Source organism: Stegostoma tigrinum, chromosome 18 (genome assembly GCF_030684315.1).
Source record: "Stegostoma tigrinum isolate sSteTig4 chromosome 18, sSteTig4.hap1, whole genome shotgun sequence".
NCBI lineage: Eukaryota > Metazoa > Chordata > Chondrichthyes > Orectolobiformes > Stegostomatidae > Stegostoma > Stegostoma tigrinum.
Window position 1 is genome coordinate 47,607,780 of NC_081371.1, and position 15,810 is coordinate 47,623,589.

Consider the following 15,810-nt stretch of genomic DNA (forward strand, 5'->3'; position numbering starts at 1 on the left):
AATATGTGTGGAATATGCTGCAGCCCCCTTGTTACGTTTTTAATGATACTGGGTTTAGACTTGTCTAAACAGAATACAGGCTCTTTCAGTGTATATCCTGCTTTCTAGAGACTGTGTGCAGATAGTATGGCCTTGTGGGCCCATGAAGGTGGCTAAATGGTACAAATTATATCCCCATAATGTACAGTCCATTAGGGTCAATTCCTCCAATGCTCAGGACCTAACCGATCTACATTACACCCACCTCTGTCTATATCCTGGATGTGGAGGGATATTGCAGTGTAGGAATGTCCAATTCCTGCCCTCTGACTGTACAACAAGCCTTCCGCCAGCATTACAGCCAGGGCAACTCCTCATTGACCCTATAACAACTGTCTTATCCCTCAACAGCAATCTTAGGTCCTCCCAGAACTTGTATCTGTAATCATTGTTTTATCCTGACACTTGTCCTCTCTAATCTCCTCAACCGTGTTTGACCATTTTCACAATGGCACAGGGGGATGAAGCTTCATGCCACTCGCTCCAGTTGCCAGTTTGTCCCTTGCGAACAAGAACAGGAATTGCTGGAAAATCTCAGCTGGCTTGTCCGCATCTATGCAGAGAAATCAAGTTAACACTTTGGGCCCGGTGACTTTTGTCTAGAACTTCATTCTCTGGCAAATCTGCTATTCGTTTTCGGGAAATCAGCCATCCTCTTCCCTAAGGCATTGAGGATGAGTGGGTGTCAGGAGTCTCACCAGTTGACGTGTTTAACAAAGCTGCTGTTCCACCCCAGTGTCTCTCTCACCTCTCTAACGCAAGGGACTGCACAGGATTGGAAGAGAATGTGTCAATGCCTTCTCTTTGTCAGCCGATGGAAATTGTTGTGGTTAATGCTGGGCTTGGACGCAACCTGATGAGGAATCATGAAATATATTTTTTAAAAAAACCACCCAGAAATAAACTGCCTCAGTCTTGCTGGGACAGCTGCTACAGAGGCACACCTTTCCATTTCCTTCCTTTACCCGGTTCAACGAGGTGTGCCAAGGATTCTGAGAGCTCTTTGTTTTATGATGAGATTTATGGTTTTGTGGAGTATTGAGGGGTTGGGCAGCTCCATAAAAATGAGAATAATTGCAATCCGATCCTCCCGCTGGAACTAAACTGTGAATTATGAGCGGTATCTTGCCTGCCACAGCAAAGCGTAACGAGGGCCCTCATTCACCTCACCTTTTGGGGCAGACATGTTAAAGTGCTGCTCAGGTCTTCACTGAGGACCATTTTTCTGTAGGAGTGGGAGAAAGTGTGGCAGCAGAACTTTATTTTTTTTAAAGTACACACTGGAGTGAAACTCCTCCGCAGCACACAGGACGACGGTCGTGTTTGTTGGAGATCAGTCATGTCAGCTCCAGGACATCTCTGTCGGAGTTCCTCGGGGTAATGTCTTAGGCCCAACTGTCTTCAACTACTTCATCAATGACCCTCCTTGCACCTTGAATGCCAGTAATATGACAGTAGGTCACAATTCCTTCGCCAATAGGATTTACCACAATGTTTAAATGCATACAGGAGCAGAAGTGCACCATTCAGTCCCTTGAGATTATAGAAACTGCAGATGCTGGAGAATCTGAGATAACAAGGTGTGGAGCTGGATGAACACAGCAGGCCAAGCAGCATCAGAGGAGCAGGAAAGCTGACGTTTCGAGTCTGGACCCTTCTTCAGGAAAAAATGGTCCAGACCCAAAACGTCAGCTTTCCTGCTCCTCTGATGCTGCCTGGCCTGCTGTGTTCATCCAGCTCCATACTTTGTTATCTTGGATTCTCCAGCATCTGCAGTTCCCATTATCTCTAATTTGAAAACACTGGCCTCTAGTTCTGGACTGACTCACAAGAGAAAACGTCCTTTCCACATCAGCCTGATCAAGACCATTCAGATACTTATACGCTTCAATCAATTCACCCTTCACTACTCTGAACTCCAGTAGAAACAGATCCAGGCTGTCCCAACTTTCCATCATTTAGAGAGCTCTCAACTTTCCCTCATTATGAGCCTGCTCATAGATCAGAATAGAGTCCCTACAATGTGGAAACAGGCCCTTCAGCCCAACAAGTCCACACTGACCCTCAGAGCACCCACTCACACCCATCCCCCTATAACCCATCTAATGTAGAAATCCCTGAACACTATGGGTAATTTAGCATGACCAATCTACCTAGCCTGCACATCTTTGGACTGTTGGAGGAAACTGGAACACCCAGAGGAAACCACGCTGACGGAGGGAGAACGTCCAAACTCCACACAGACAGTTGCCCAAGGGTGGAATTGAACCCGGGTCCTTGGCACTGTGAGGCAGCAGTGCTAACCCAAATGTGCCACTGTGCCACTCACTCTATGTATCAATCTAGCAACCCACCTCTGAGCCCTCTACAAAGCATTTACATCCTTCCTTACATAAGGAGACCAAAACTGCATGACATGTATGCATATAGACTCACCATTGCCCTGTAGAACTGAAACATGCTTATCTTTTATGTTCAGTTCCCCTCATAATAGAGAATAGTATTCCTTTAGTCTTCTAGATTTCTTGCTGTACCTGCTTACTAGCTTTCAGTGACTCATGTACCAGAAACAAGACTCAAATATTGGTCAGACTTGGCCAGACAGCCAACTGCAGTGCTAGGCTAGACTGACCATCTCCAACAAGAAAAAGATACGGCTCCCTCTCTCAATGTTCCCGGTTCCTCCTTCAATATCCTGGAAGTTACCCTTGACCGGAAGCTTATTGGGAACAGCTACATCCAAGTCAAGCCATCTTCTGATAGCACACCTCCTTCCTCAATCCCTCCACGATGGTCAAGATTCAAGACAAGACCCTTTGCAGTTTGAATATAAACAGGTGGCTGGGGTGGTCCGCTTTGTATTGAGAGGTAATGGGGCTTCTGTTTTGTACAGTCTGAGGTGACATTCCATTGTGTACAGTAGGCCAGTTAGCTCAGTTGGCTGGATGGTGGTTTACAATGCAGAGTGATGCCAACAGCATGGGTTCAATTTCCACACCAGCTAAGGTTCCTGTTACTGTGACAGTAAACCCTTACCTGAAGCATGGTGATGCTCAGGTGAAACTACTCCCAGTTGTCTCTCTCTCTGTAATGAGAGAGCAGCCGTTGGTTGGTAGGTCTTTGGCTACATTACAGATTATGCACAGTTCCCATGTGGATGCTGCCTTAAAGTACATTCAGGAAGTCTGACTCAATGAAGCCAGTCTTTGCCTGAAAAAAAAATCCTTTTAAAGCAGTAAATAGTACAAAAATCACCTAGACTGAGGAGTTCCATAGCCTCACAGTCAAACCTTTTGAAAAGAATACAGCACCAGGAGGGAAAGTTATGTTTGGAGTAGGGGTTGTCAACAGAACACATTTAAAAATCATCAACAAGCAGACGCCTTAGCCGCTCCCGTTCATGCAGCAAATTATTCTCAACAAAAATAATTCAAAATCTACTCCTCTGCTGGGATACTATGCTATTTCTGGGTCCTGTATGGAATTTGTAGAATTTGGATTTTATGTTAATATGTTGTTTGGATTGAGAACTGTGTACAGTGGGAATAAATTGGCTGGAACTTTGGTTTTTGGAATGGATTTGGATCTGTTTCATATTTTACTAACGACTGACTTTGCTGCTGTTCTCCGTTGAAAACACTAGGAAGCAATGTGTACTATTGTATTGACGGATCTGAACTCAGAACAAATTTGGTTTTTTTTTGGCTCTGTGCTAAAGGTTGAGGAGAGCATTAAACAAAACGTTGCAAATGCTGGAGAGCAGAAAGCAAAGCTGAAAGTGCTGAGGAAACAGCAGAGAGAGAGAAAAACGCTGGCCACCTTTACACTGTCCTTGCAGTTGGCTTGCTTTTTCAGGATGGGGGCCATTGCATTTATTGCCCATTTGCTGTGGCTGTGTTAAGGGCTGGGGAAGTGGTGTTTAAACTGCAATTAAGTGGGAGTATGGAGCTTTTTAGTAAACATCCCTTTATATTGCGACATTTCATCTTACACTCATCAGGACAATTTGCAAGAATGCCAATTCAAGGAGAAAACCAACATTGCCCTCATGACACCAGGAGAAAATGTAATTGAAAAGCTGGTCTCAGTCAGAGCCAACATGTTAGATGTATATAAAAATGCAACTGATTCACTCGTCATTTACAGAAACAGATCTTCCATCCTTCACCCGGTCTGGCCTACATGTGATTCCAGACACCATAATAATGTGGCTGAGGCTTAACTGAAGACACTAAGTTGAATTGAGTCTTGCGCAGGATACCAGGGTGGTATGGATTGTCGCAGTACAGGAGAATTACCTTCTCGAAGGCAATTAATTCTGGCTTTGCCAGCAACTTTAGGGACCTGAGAAGGTTGGTGTCTTCAATCTTTAGATCTCTATTCTTGTCGGCGCTCCTCCAAAGTTATAAGTTTGTCTCTGGGAAGTAGATGAATTCAATCAGCTTTATTGTCACATGTACTCACACCGTACAGTGAAAAATTTAAAAGTTGCCACTTACAGCACCATTTTAGGTACCTAGGTACAGATTCTTGAGTACAAACTCTTAGCTAAACATTAGTAGAAAAGTAAATAAAAAAGACCAGCATTACAGAAATGATAGTAATCAGAAAAATGAAAAAGTAAAAATTTCAGAATGGCAGTGCTTCCACACAACATAACAAGGAAAAAAAAACTTAAAGAGAATTTAAAACAAAGATTGTCACTTCCAAACAAGATTCCCGTGCTCTGAAGATTTGCTCATGCCCACTGACTGGAGTTGGACTGTCCTAATGTGACATCACTGGGCTTGAAGAAAATTTATGATCAATTGCTTACTGAAGTGATGCAATTCCTGGGAAGGGTTTGATCAGTTTCGGCCCGAAATAGCAACCAGCAGCCAGCAGATGGCAGGCAGCGTTCAGCATCCTCTCACTCGGGTCTTGTGTAATGACAGAATCTTTCCCAGAGGATGAATTGTGCTTTAATACACACCCAGGCCTGTTGTCTTCCTCCATTCCTTCCAGAGTTCTAACAGTCGCAACGTGCTCAAGGTCAGAATTCCTTCTGTCTAAATATGTTTAAGATGTTGGTGAGGCTTCAGAGCTCTGAAGCTTCTGCTTCCTTGCTTTGCAGAGTTAATGCAAATGCCTGAATTTCTTGGGATTCTACTCGGCTGATCAAACAGATTTTTAGAATAATATTGCCTGAGCATGTTACTGACAGACAGTCGGCTGCGTATGTGTTGATAGGAGGTATTGGCAACAATGCATCATACCGAGCTGTGCTGCAAGCCCTGTTGTTCTCCCAAAGGATGTGGGCATCACTTGTTGCTTGTTCCTAACCAAGTGGTTTTCTAGGCCCTTTGAGGGTGGTTAAGAATCAACCACATTGCTGTGGGCTTAGCATTCAGTGCCAGACTGGATAAGCACAGCAAATTTACTTCCCTGCAATTTAAAAGTTTAAGGGACGATTTGATCAACTTTTATTTTTGTGAAGATATTCAGGGGAACAAAGAGGAGGTGGAAGGAAGCTTTCTCATAACGTGGAGGGTGGGGACTGGATCTAGGACTAAGGGCAGGGTCTAATGATTTAAAGAGTTTCAGGAGTGAAATGCTGAGATATTTTATCATCACAATTTGGAACGCCACAAATGGCAAATAGTGCTTGTTCGCCTAAGTTGCAAAATAAGATCAAAGCAGGGGAGGCGATAGCCTAGTGGTATTATTGCTGGACTGTTAATCCAGATAACGTTCTTGGGGCCTGGGTTTGAATCGGCAGATGGTGGAATTTGAATTCAATAAAAATATCTGCAATTAAGAATCTAATGATGACTATGGATCCATTGCTGATTGTTGGGGGAAAACCCACCTGGTTCTCTAATGTCCTTTAGAGAGGGGAAACGTCCATCCTTACTTGGTCTGGCCTATATGTGACTCCAGACACACAGCAATGTGGTTGACTCTGAACTTTTCTCTGGGCAAATTAGGGATGGACAATAAACACTGCCAGGCCAGTGATTTCCTCATCTGGTTAATGAATAAAGGGGAAAAAAACATTATTGTTGCCAAAGATATCAAGGCATGTAGACAAAGGGGAGTGTACAGAAATAGGTCACAAAACCTCCATGATCTACTGGTGGACAAGGATCAAAGGGTTGAATGACCTCCTTTTGCTACATGCCCTGTGTGGAAACCTTTGTTGTTTTGCAATGCCACTTTTTTTTCCCCGCTTTATTCATCCCGGGTTGAGGGTGTTGCTCGCTAGGCAACATTTATTGCCCGTCCCTAATTGCTCCTTAATCTGTTGCATGCTAGAGCCATTTCAGAGTCAATCACATTGCTGTGGATCTGGAGTCACCTGTAGGCCAGGCAAGGTAAGGATGGCAGTTTCCTTTCCTAAAGGATATTAGTGAACCAGATGAGTTTTTCCCAACAATGGACAATGGACTCACGGTTATCATTAGATTCTTAATTCCAGATATTTATTGGGTTCAAATTCCACCACCTGCCGTGGCAGGATTCAAATCTGGGTCCCCAGAATGTTGTCTGGTCTCTGGATTAACAGCAATAACATCACTAGGTCACTGCCTCCCCTGCACTGTCCTGGTCTTCCTTGCTAGGTGCGTCTTTCCTCTGTGTCCAGGTAGAGCTGCATTGGCTGAGCTCATTGACCATCCTTGACCTACAGGAAGGCAGTGTTGAACATGGCCTGATCTGAGTGAAGACATTGCCAATCTCTCCTGTCCAATGGGCTCAACCCTTGAAAAAGAATAGCATGCAGAGTTACGAGAGATGCTTATTTGGTGAGTTGATGAAGGTATCATGGACTGAACATTGACCTTCTGCACTGCAAGGATTCAGTGATCTTGAACCTTTCCCCATTTTGACTGCTCGGAGATTTTCTCAAGTGCTGACTTGTCTCAGCCTGATCCAGATGCATATTGTAGGAGTCATGGGGAAAAGATATCCTGTCAAGGGACTGTAACTAATGTAGTGGAACAAAATTAATATGGGCTGACCGGCTGAGGGAATTTGTGAAATACTAATTAATATTAACTCATTAATATTGTGGCGTCTTAATTATATGGGCTGAAGGGCTCAAAGTTGCTGAAATTGGGCAAGGCTTTGTTAATATGTGAAATATTAATTAATTCACATAAACTAATTTAAATTGTAGGGTCTAATGCTGGTTAAGAAAAACACTTGAACATAATTATAACTTTAAATTGTAGGAAACACAGAGAGCAGAAAGTGGCTATAAAAACAGAGCTCCATGAATTTGATTAAACTTTCTGTCTTTACTCTATCAAGAAATATGGGTGTTGCTGGGTGTGGCAGAGTTTGTCAGTCTTAAATGGAACGGTTTGCTGAGCCATTTCCAGAGTTGAGTGGGTCTGGATTCGCACATAGGACAAAACGGATAAGGGTGGCTGTTCCCTTCCCTGGAGAACATTGGTGAACCAGGTTGGTTTATTTTGCAAACACTAACGATAGTTATCCTAGTCACAAGCACTGAGACGAACTTTCAATTCCAGCTTTTACTAATTGAATTTAAATCCTACCGGCCTCTGTGGATGCTGACTGTTTATCTTAGAATCCTCACCTCCTTCATTGTTCTTAAATGATGCTGATTCTCTATCATGGGAGATCTCCTCAAGGTGAGACTAATCACTGGCGAACTAGTACAGAACAAATAGTTAGACCTGGACTGTGGCAAATTCTATTGTTCTTCTTCATCCAGAGGCCTCAAAGAAGTGACTAATGAGGTAGTTGCTTTTAATTTTCCAAAATTCCCTCGATTTATTTTATTCAAAAAGGGTTGCAGAACCCCAGGCCAGTTACCTTAGCCTCTGCCACACAGGGGTGACACAGTGACTCATTGGTATCACTGCTGCATCACAGTGCTAGGGACCTGGGTTCGATTCCAGCCTCCAGTGATACTATGTTTGCACATTCTGCCTGTCTCTGTGTGCGTTTCCTCCAGGTGTTCCAGTTTCTTCCCACAGCCCAAAGATGTGCAGTTTAGGTGGATTAGCCGTGGAAAATTATCCTGTAGTGTCAATTTACTACAGATGCTACTACGCAGGGATGTGCAGGCTGGATGGATTAGCCATGAGAAACCCGGGATAAGGGGGTGGCTCTGGGTGGGATGCTGTTTGAAGGGTTGGCATGGACTCCATAAGCCGAATGGCCTGCTTCCACACTGTAGTGATTCCATAGATACTTTCAGTCCGGCACTTTGCAATTTTGTTTTAAATCTTCCGCGTCTGCAGTATTTTGCTTTTATTTGAATGCTGAGGCCGCAACTTTTTACAACTTGTATAAATGATTTGCATGAAGGGCCTGAATATATGGTTGCTAAATTTGTGGATGGCACAAAGCGAGGAAGGAAAGTGAGGTGTGAAGAGGACATTTGGGGGAGTTATGAAGGGGTATTGACAGGTTTTGTGAGTGGGCAAAGATCTGACAGTTGGAATATAATGTGGGAAAATGTGAAATTGTCCTTTTAGTTAGGAAGAATAATAAAGCAGCATATTATCCAATTGAAGAGAGATTGAAGCACTATGAGATGCAGAGGAATCTGGGTATCATTGTGCGTGAATTGCAAAAAGTTAGAATGCTAGAGCAACAAGTTATTAGGAAAGTAATGAAAGCCAGCTATGTTCTCATTTGTTTCAAGCTGAATTTGAAAGTTGGAGATGTGGGGTGGGGGGCGGGAAGCGATGGCTTAGTGGTATTATTACTGGACTGTTAATCCAGTGACCCAGATAATATTCTCAGGACCCAGGTTCAAATCCTGCCACAGCAATTGGTGGAATTTGAATTCAATAAATATCTAGAATAAAGGAAAAACCCATCTGATATACTAATAGCCTTTAGGGAAGAAAACTGTCATCCTTACCTACATGTGACTCCAGACTCACAGTGATGTGGTTGACCCTTAACTGCCTTCTGGGCAGTTAGGGATGGGCAATAAATGCTGCCCAGCCAGTGACACTTTCACCCCATGAATGAATAAGGGGGTGGGGGGGAACTGAATTAAGTACAAAAATATGGGCTGTTATGCTTCAGTTACAAAGAACAGTGATGAGATCACACCCAGAGTCCTGTTTACCGTATTGATCTCCTTATTTAAGGAAAGATGTAAGTGAATTAGAAGCAATTCAGAAAAGGTTTACCAGGCTAATACTTGGAATGGATGCATTGTCTTATGTGAAAGTGTTGACAGTCTGGGCTTGTATCTGCTCAAGCTTCATAGAATAAGAGGAGACGACCGAAACACACAAGATCATGGGAGGTCTTGACAGAGTGAATGTGAAGAGTATTTTTCCTCTTATAGGAAAACTAGAACTAGGCTTTGCTGTTTAAAAATTAGTGGTCACCCATTTAATAGAATCCCTTTGGCCCAACCAGTCCACACCAACACTTGGACATCGCACTCAGACCCATCCCCCTGTAACCACTAACTTACACACCCCTGAACACTACAGGTAATTTAGCATGGCCAATCCACCATCTTTGGACTGCAGGAGGAAACCCACGCAGACACGAGGAGAATGTGCAAACTCCACACAGACAGGCACCGGAGGGTAGAATCAAACCTGGGTTCCTGGCACTGTGAGGCTGCAATGATAACCACTGAGGCTCCGTACCACTGAGATATGGAAGAATAAATGTTCTAACAGAGGGTTGTGAGTTTTTGGAATTATCTTCCTCAAAAGAATGTGGGATCAAAGTCCCTGAAAACGTTTTAAGGCAGAGGTGGTTAGATTCTTGATAAGCAAGTGTGTGAAAGAATGCCAGAGATAGGTGAAAATGTGAATTTGAGATTAGAATCAGATCAGCCATTATCTTATTGAATGGTAGGGCAGAGTGGAGAGGCTGAATGGCCTACTGCCACACGTAACTTGTGTTTTCATATGCAATTGCAACTTATCTGATGAAATCCATCATTTCATCAACCTTAATATTCCTGCGAATGATTTGCAAGTTTTTCAGACTGTGTCTGTTTTAAGAATATTTCTAAAATAAGGAGCTTAGATTTAATGATTGCAGATTCTGGTGAAAAGTAACGCGAGCGATTCGGTGATGGGGGAAAAAATCATTCGCTTGTGCGTGAAAACAATTCTGGATGTAAAAATAGCAATTAAAACAAAGATTGCTGTTTTTGTGTGTCAGTTGGAGAGGGTGGAAGTGAAGACTCTCTGGACCAGACAGCCCATGGGTTACCTCTCCAGGCAACTTCTGTAACTACTCAGGAACTGCTTATTTCTTTCAACTACTTCTTTCATTTGGTCTTCGCAGGAGTACTGAGTAATTAATGAGGAAAGTCTTTCGACTTGCCTCATGCGGGACTGACCACAACCACAGCTCCATCCAGAAATCCAATAGTTTCTTAATTGGTTCCTGGACTGGAGTCTCTGTGATTGCGTTTGGACTCCTGTGTGACCTTCTGGTATTTATTCTGTTCTGGTTTGGCTCTGCTGCACAGAGGTTGAGTTCGTGATTCTTATGAAGTCCCTTTACTATTTTGAAATCTGTTGTAAATTTCTGTGAGGAGAAAGGAGTTTGCATGTAAAATTTGATTTAAGGAACGTCTGTCTGTGGATCCTTTTGAACATGTTGACCTTAGCTGCTTGAGTAAATGGGATTTCTGGCTCATTGAGGTTGAGGGAAAAGTGGTATTATAAATCCCACACTTCCAGTGTTAATTGCTCACATGTCATCTATCAGAGGGCCTGGCACAGAATAAAGGTGACCCCTCCCAAGACTGTTTTTAACCATTAAACAGCAGACCTCAGCATGGTATCTCTGCTAACCTGGGCGCAGCCTGCCTGGTCCTGCCCTGCGCCGCTACTCAGAAGTAAAATCGGTACAGGAGGAGTGGAGGAGGCTCAGGCTGGGGAGAGGCTGGTGAGAGGTATCAATAGAACAGAATAGAATAGATTCAAAGACATATTCATAGAGTTGCACAGACCCTTCGGTCTAACTCGTCCATGCCAATCAGCTACCCCAAAGTAATCTAGTCCCATTTGCCAGCATTTGGCCCATATCCCTCTAAACCCTTGCTATTCATATATCCATCCAGATGCTTTTGAAATGTTGTAATTATGCTAGCCTCCACCACTAACTCTGGCAACTCATTCCATACATGCTCACACTCTGTGTAAAAAAGCTCACCTTACGTTCCTTTTAAATCTTGCCCCTTTAAATCTTTCACTTCTCACTTAAACCCATGCCGTCTAGTTTTGGACTCCCCTACCCTGGGGTAGAGACCTTGGCTATTCACCCTATCCATGCCCGTCATGATCTTATAAACCTGTCAGTACTGAACAGCCTGGACAATACACCAGTGTCACACCCTCGGTCAGAGGTTTGAAATGACAATCACTGCAACAAAGGAGGAGAAGGAATAGATTAAGCAAGTTCATTTTAACACAGAACATACTGTGAGTAATTAATGGAAGCAGCTCTCTGGTGCTTTCCATCAGTGATGATACACAGGGTCACCATTCACATGGAACTTGATGCAAAGACAATCTAACGTGATTCTTTCATAGAATGTCCACAGAATCCCTACAGTGCAGATGGAGGCCAGTTGGCCCATCGTGTCTTTGCCGACCGTCCAAGGAGCATCCACTCAAATCCACAACCCACACACACACAAACCCAATCCCTGCAACCCTGCATTTCCCATGGCTAACCCACCTAGTCTGCACCTCCCTGGAACATTGTGGACAACTTAGCACGGCCAGTCCACCTAACCTGCACGCCTTTGGACTGTGAGAGAAAACCCGGACAGACACGGGGACAATGTGCAGACTCCACACAAACAACTGGCAGAGGCTGGAATCAATCTTGGGCCCCTAGCGCTGAGACAAGCAGCAGTAACCACTGAGCCACCGTGCCAAGGATGTCTTCCCAAGGCTCAATGTGGCCCGCTGAGTCAAACCAGCTCATCCCATCACCTGTGAAATCTTCAGGATTTACTTCTCAATTATTACCATGTAACAATTCTCATTGTCAGGGGGTACTTCCTCAGTGGATCATGTGTGCTTTAGCCAGTGTTACCCATGTAAACGCTGGCAGAATAGTGTTGTTAGTCTAACCCAGGCAGAACAGTTCTGAGTGCTTGTCTCAGCAGCCGCTGGAGATTTCCTGCACATCTACAATGGATTAGCTACAATCTGCTCAGAAATTACACACCACAATCTTTTGAAGTCTTTTTCTGTAGAAATACTTCGGTGTCGCTGGACATGTTTGATCTCAAGCCAAACTGCCCACCCTCCTCCTTTCTCAGATGGTAGTGAATCTGTGAAATTCCTCACCACATACCGCTGTTGGGGCTGGCTGGCTAAGTGTATTCAAGGCTGAGCAAGACAGGTTATTAATCAAGAAGGGAATTGAGAGTTTTGGGATAAGTCAGAGAAGTGGAGTTGGGGATTATCAGATCAGCCATGATCTCATTGAGTGGCAGAGCAGACTCAATGGACTGAATGGCCTACCCCCTGCTCCTGTCTCTTATGGTCTTTTGGTGGTCGGGAGGGATCAACGCATTTTTGAGGCTTCAGTAACAGTGATCAGTTTGCTCTCATGGGAAAATAATCCTGCACAGACGTAGACCATGCAACCCATCAAATATTTTACCAGTTCTTTTGTAGGTAGATCAATGATTCATTATTCTGCTCTGTGCTCTCACATGGCTCTGTATCTTCAAACATTTAGCACAACAGACAATGCTGATGTGTTTTGAGGGATGATCTGTGGTCAGGCAAAAACCTGAGCAAGAATGCCCAAGAGGGTTGTTTAAGAAGTAACAAGTTTAATTGCCGAGACAGCAAGAACTGCAGGTGCAGGAGTCAGAGATAAGACAGGGTGGAGCTGGAGGAACACAGCAGGCCAGGCTGCATCAGAGGAGCAGGAAAGCTGAGGTTTTGGGTCAGGACCCTTCTTCAGAAGTTTAATTTCTCTTGTCTGTGGAAGTGGTTTTCTCTCTGTTACATGTGTTTTCGTGGAAGCACTAATGTTCTTTCCTGCTCTTTGCAGTAAGCCTATCAATAATGGAGCTGAACAATCTCCTTCCAGTCATTGCTGTCACATCTTGACAAGTTGTAAGTGTTTTCAACCTTGCTAAATATTGGTGGTTCAACTGTTCTATGTTACCTGAATGCTGTCCAGCTGGGACTAGGACCTCCTCACAGGTTACCTTACCACCTGCCTTTGCGTTGTCAAGAAGCTTGGAATACTAGAGTACTGTGGGTGGGAAGACAAAGACAAATTTTGTCAAAGCTTCTCATCTTGCCCTCGCCAGGAAAATTTGCAAAACACCAGTATAAGGGAAAATCAAACATTTCATGCAGGGTTTTATTCAGCATTACGACCACCCAACAAATATTTCTAAATGTTACATCATGATTCCCTCAATCAAAGTCATAAACTGGATATAATCAAGGCTCAAACCTTTTCTTTCTGGCACTTACTGGTTCATCTTACCTTCCCGGAAAATGGCCTGTTTTATGTCCCCACTGTGGGGTCTTGGGTAGTGTTGTAGAACAGAGAGACTTAGAGGGTCAGGTGCATAATTCTTTGAAGTTTGCATCACATATAGATAGGGTGGTGAAGAAGGCATTTAGCACACTTGCCTTCATTGCTTAGGCCTTTGAGTATAAGAGTTGGAACATTGTGTTGAGGTGGTACAGGACGTTGGTGTGGCCTCCTTTGGAGTACTGTGGCCAGTTCTGGTCACCCTGTTATAGGAAGGATATTATTAAGCTGGAGAAGAGATTTACCAGGATGTTGCTGGGAATGGAGGGTTTGAGTTTTAAGGATAGGCTGGAACTTTCTTCATTGGAACGTAGGATATTAAGAGTAACCTTACAGAGCTTTATAAAATCATGAGAGGTATAGATAGGGTGATTGGCAGGTGCCGATTCCCTGGATTGGGGGAATTTCAAGACTGGGGGCATATTTTTAAGGTGAGAGGAGAAATATTTAAAGAAGACATGGCGGGGGTGGTGGGGGGGGGGGGGGGGGTGCGCAGTTTTTTACATAGAGTGGTTTGTTTGTAAAGTGAACTTCCAGAGGAAGTAGTGGATGCAGGAACAGTTACAATGATCAAACGGCATTTGGGTAAGTATGTGAATTAGAAATGTTTGGAGGGATGTGGGTCAAGCACAGGCCAGTGGGACTAGTTTAGTTTGGGATCATGATCGGCAAGTAATGGTTGGACCGAAGAGTCTACTTTTGTGCTGTATGACTGTACGACTATCATGGTTGCTAATCTTGCAAAGCACCTTTTCAAATGTCTCGCAAAAACCCAAGTATGTTACACCTACTGATTTTCCCATTTAGTTGTATCCACAAGGCTGCAATAGATTTATCAACTGTAATTTCCCTTTCCATAAACCCAATTCATCTACTCAATTAAGTTTTGATTTTCTGTACGCCCTGTTGAGAGCAATAAATTCCAATATTCTCCTGACTACCGATGTCAGATTAACTGGTCTGTAACTCCCAGTTTCCTCTCTGTTCTTTTTAAAAGTGATGCTGCCAATTATCTCAACTTTCATACCAGGACCACAGGCAGTGCAGTAATTGCGACACAACTGTCCCGTATTGATGCAAAACATCTGTGAAACTCCAGAAGATTCTTAAATACCATTTCTGCCTGTTATTGAAATATGAATTCTCTTTAATGGGATTGTAAAGAAGGTAGCGGGAATTGAGGAAATTTCAGTTATTCCCCTATGGGAACGGAAACATGATACAATATAAGCAAACTATTTGTCTGGACTCGGGAACAAGTACAGGCAACTTTAGAGGATTTTAGATAGCTCTTAAGTGGTGAGAAAATAGCCCAAGTTATCAAAGTAAAAATGGGAGCTCCCTGTGTTAAGTGCCGCATCCACCTCTTGGCTTTCTGCATTCATAGCCATAGTGTTATACAGCACCGAAACAGACCCTTCAATCTAACTTGTTCATGCTGACCAGATATCCTGAATTAATCTAGTCTCATTGCCTAGCATTTGGCCCATATCCCTTCAAACCCTTCCTGTTCATATGCCCACCAGATGTCTTTTAAATATTGTAATTGTACCAAAATCTACCACTTCCTGTGGCAGCTCACACCACACACCCATCACCCTCTGTGTAAAAAAGTTGCCCCTTAGGTCCCTTTTAAATCTTTCCCCTCTCACCTTAAACCTATGCCTTCTAGCTTTGGGCTCCCCTAGCCAGGGAGAAAGACTGTGGCTCTTCACCCTTTCCATGTTCCCCGTGATGTAATAAATCTCTATAAGGTTACCCCTCAGCCTCGGATGCTCCGGGGGGAACAAACTCAGTCTATTCAGACTCTCTCCAAACTCAGCAACATTCTTGCAAATCTTTTCTGCCCCCTTTCAAGTTGAACAACATCCTTCCTATAGCAGGGAGACCAGAATTGCACACTGTAGTCTAAAAGTGGCCTAACCAATGTCCTGTACAGCAGCAACATGATCTCCCAACTCCCATACTGAATGCACTGACGAATAAAGGCAAGTGTACCAAATGCCTTCTTCACTATCCTGTCTGTTGGTGACTCCATCTCCAAGGAGATGTGAACTTGCATGCCAAGGTCTCTTTGTTTGGCAACACTCCACAGGACCCTACCATTAAGTGTACAAGTGCTGTTCTAATTTGCTCTCCCAAAATGCAACACCTCACATTTATTTAAATTAAGCTCCATATGCCACTCCTCAGCCCAACGGACCATCTGATACTTTGAGGTAACCTTCTTCACTGTCCACTACACCT

General features: G+C 43.7%; 1 protein-coding gene across 3 annotated transcripts in view; it reads left to right on the forward strand.

The window, feature by feature from the left end:
• tspan9a (tetraspanin 9a) overlaps positions 1 to 15,810 on the forward strand; it is a 192,141-nt gene that overhangs the window by 55,066 nt on the left and 121,265 nt on the right. Inside the window, exon 1 of one of the 3 annotated variants that reach the window (XM_048548675.2) lies at positions 4,957 to 5,070. The exons of the other annotated variants lie outside the window; for them this stretch is intronic. The gene's annotated coding sequence lies outside the window, so the exon portion shown is untranslated. Of the gene's footprint in view, positions 1 to 4,956; positions 5,071 to 15,810 lie in introns of those variants that run through there. 3 annotated transcript variants of the gene reach the window in all.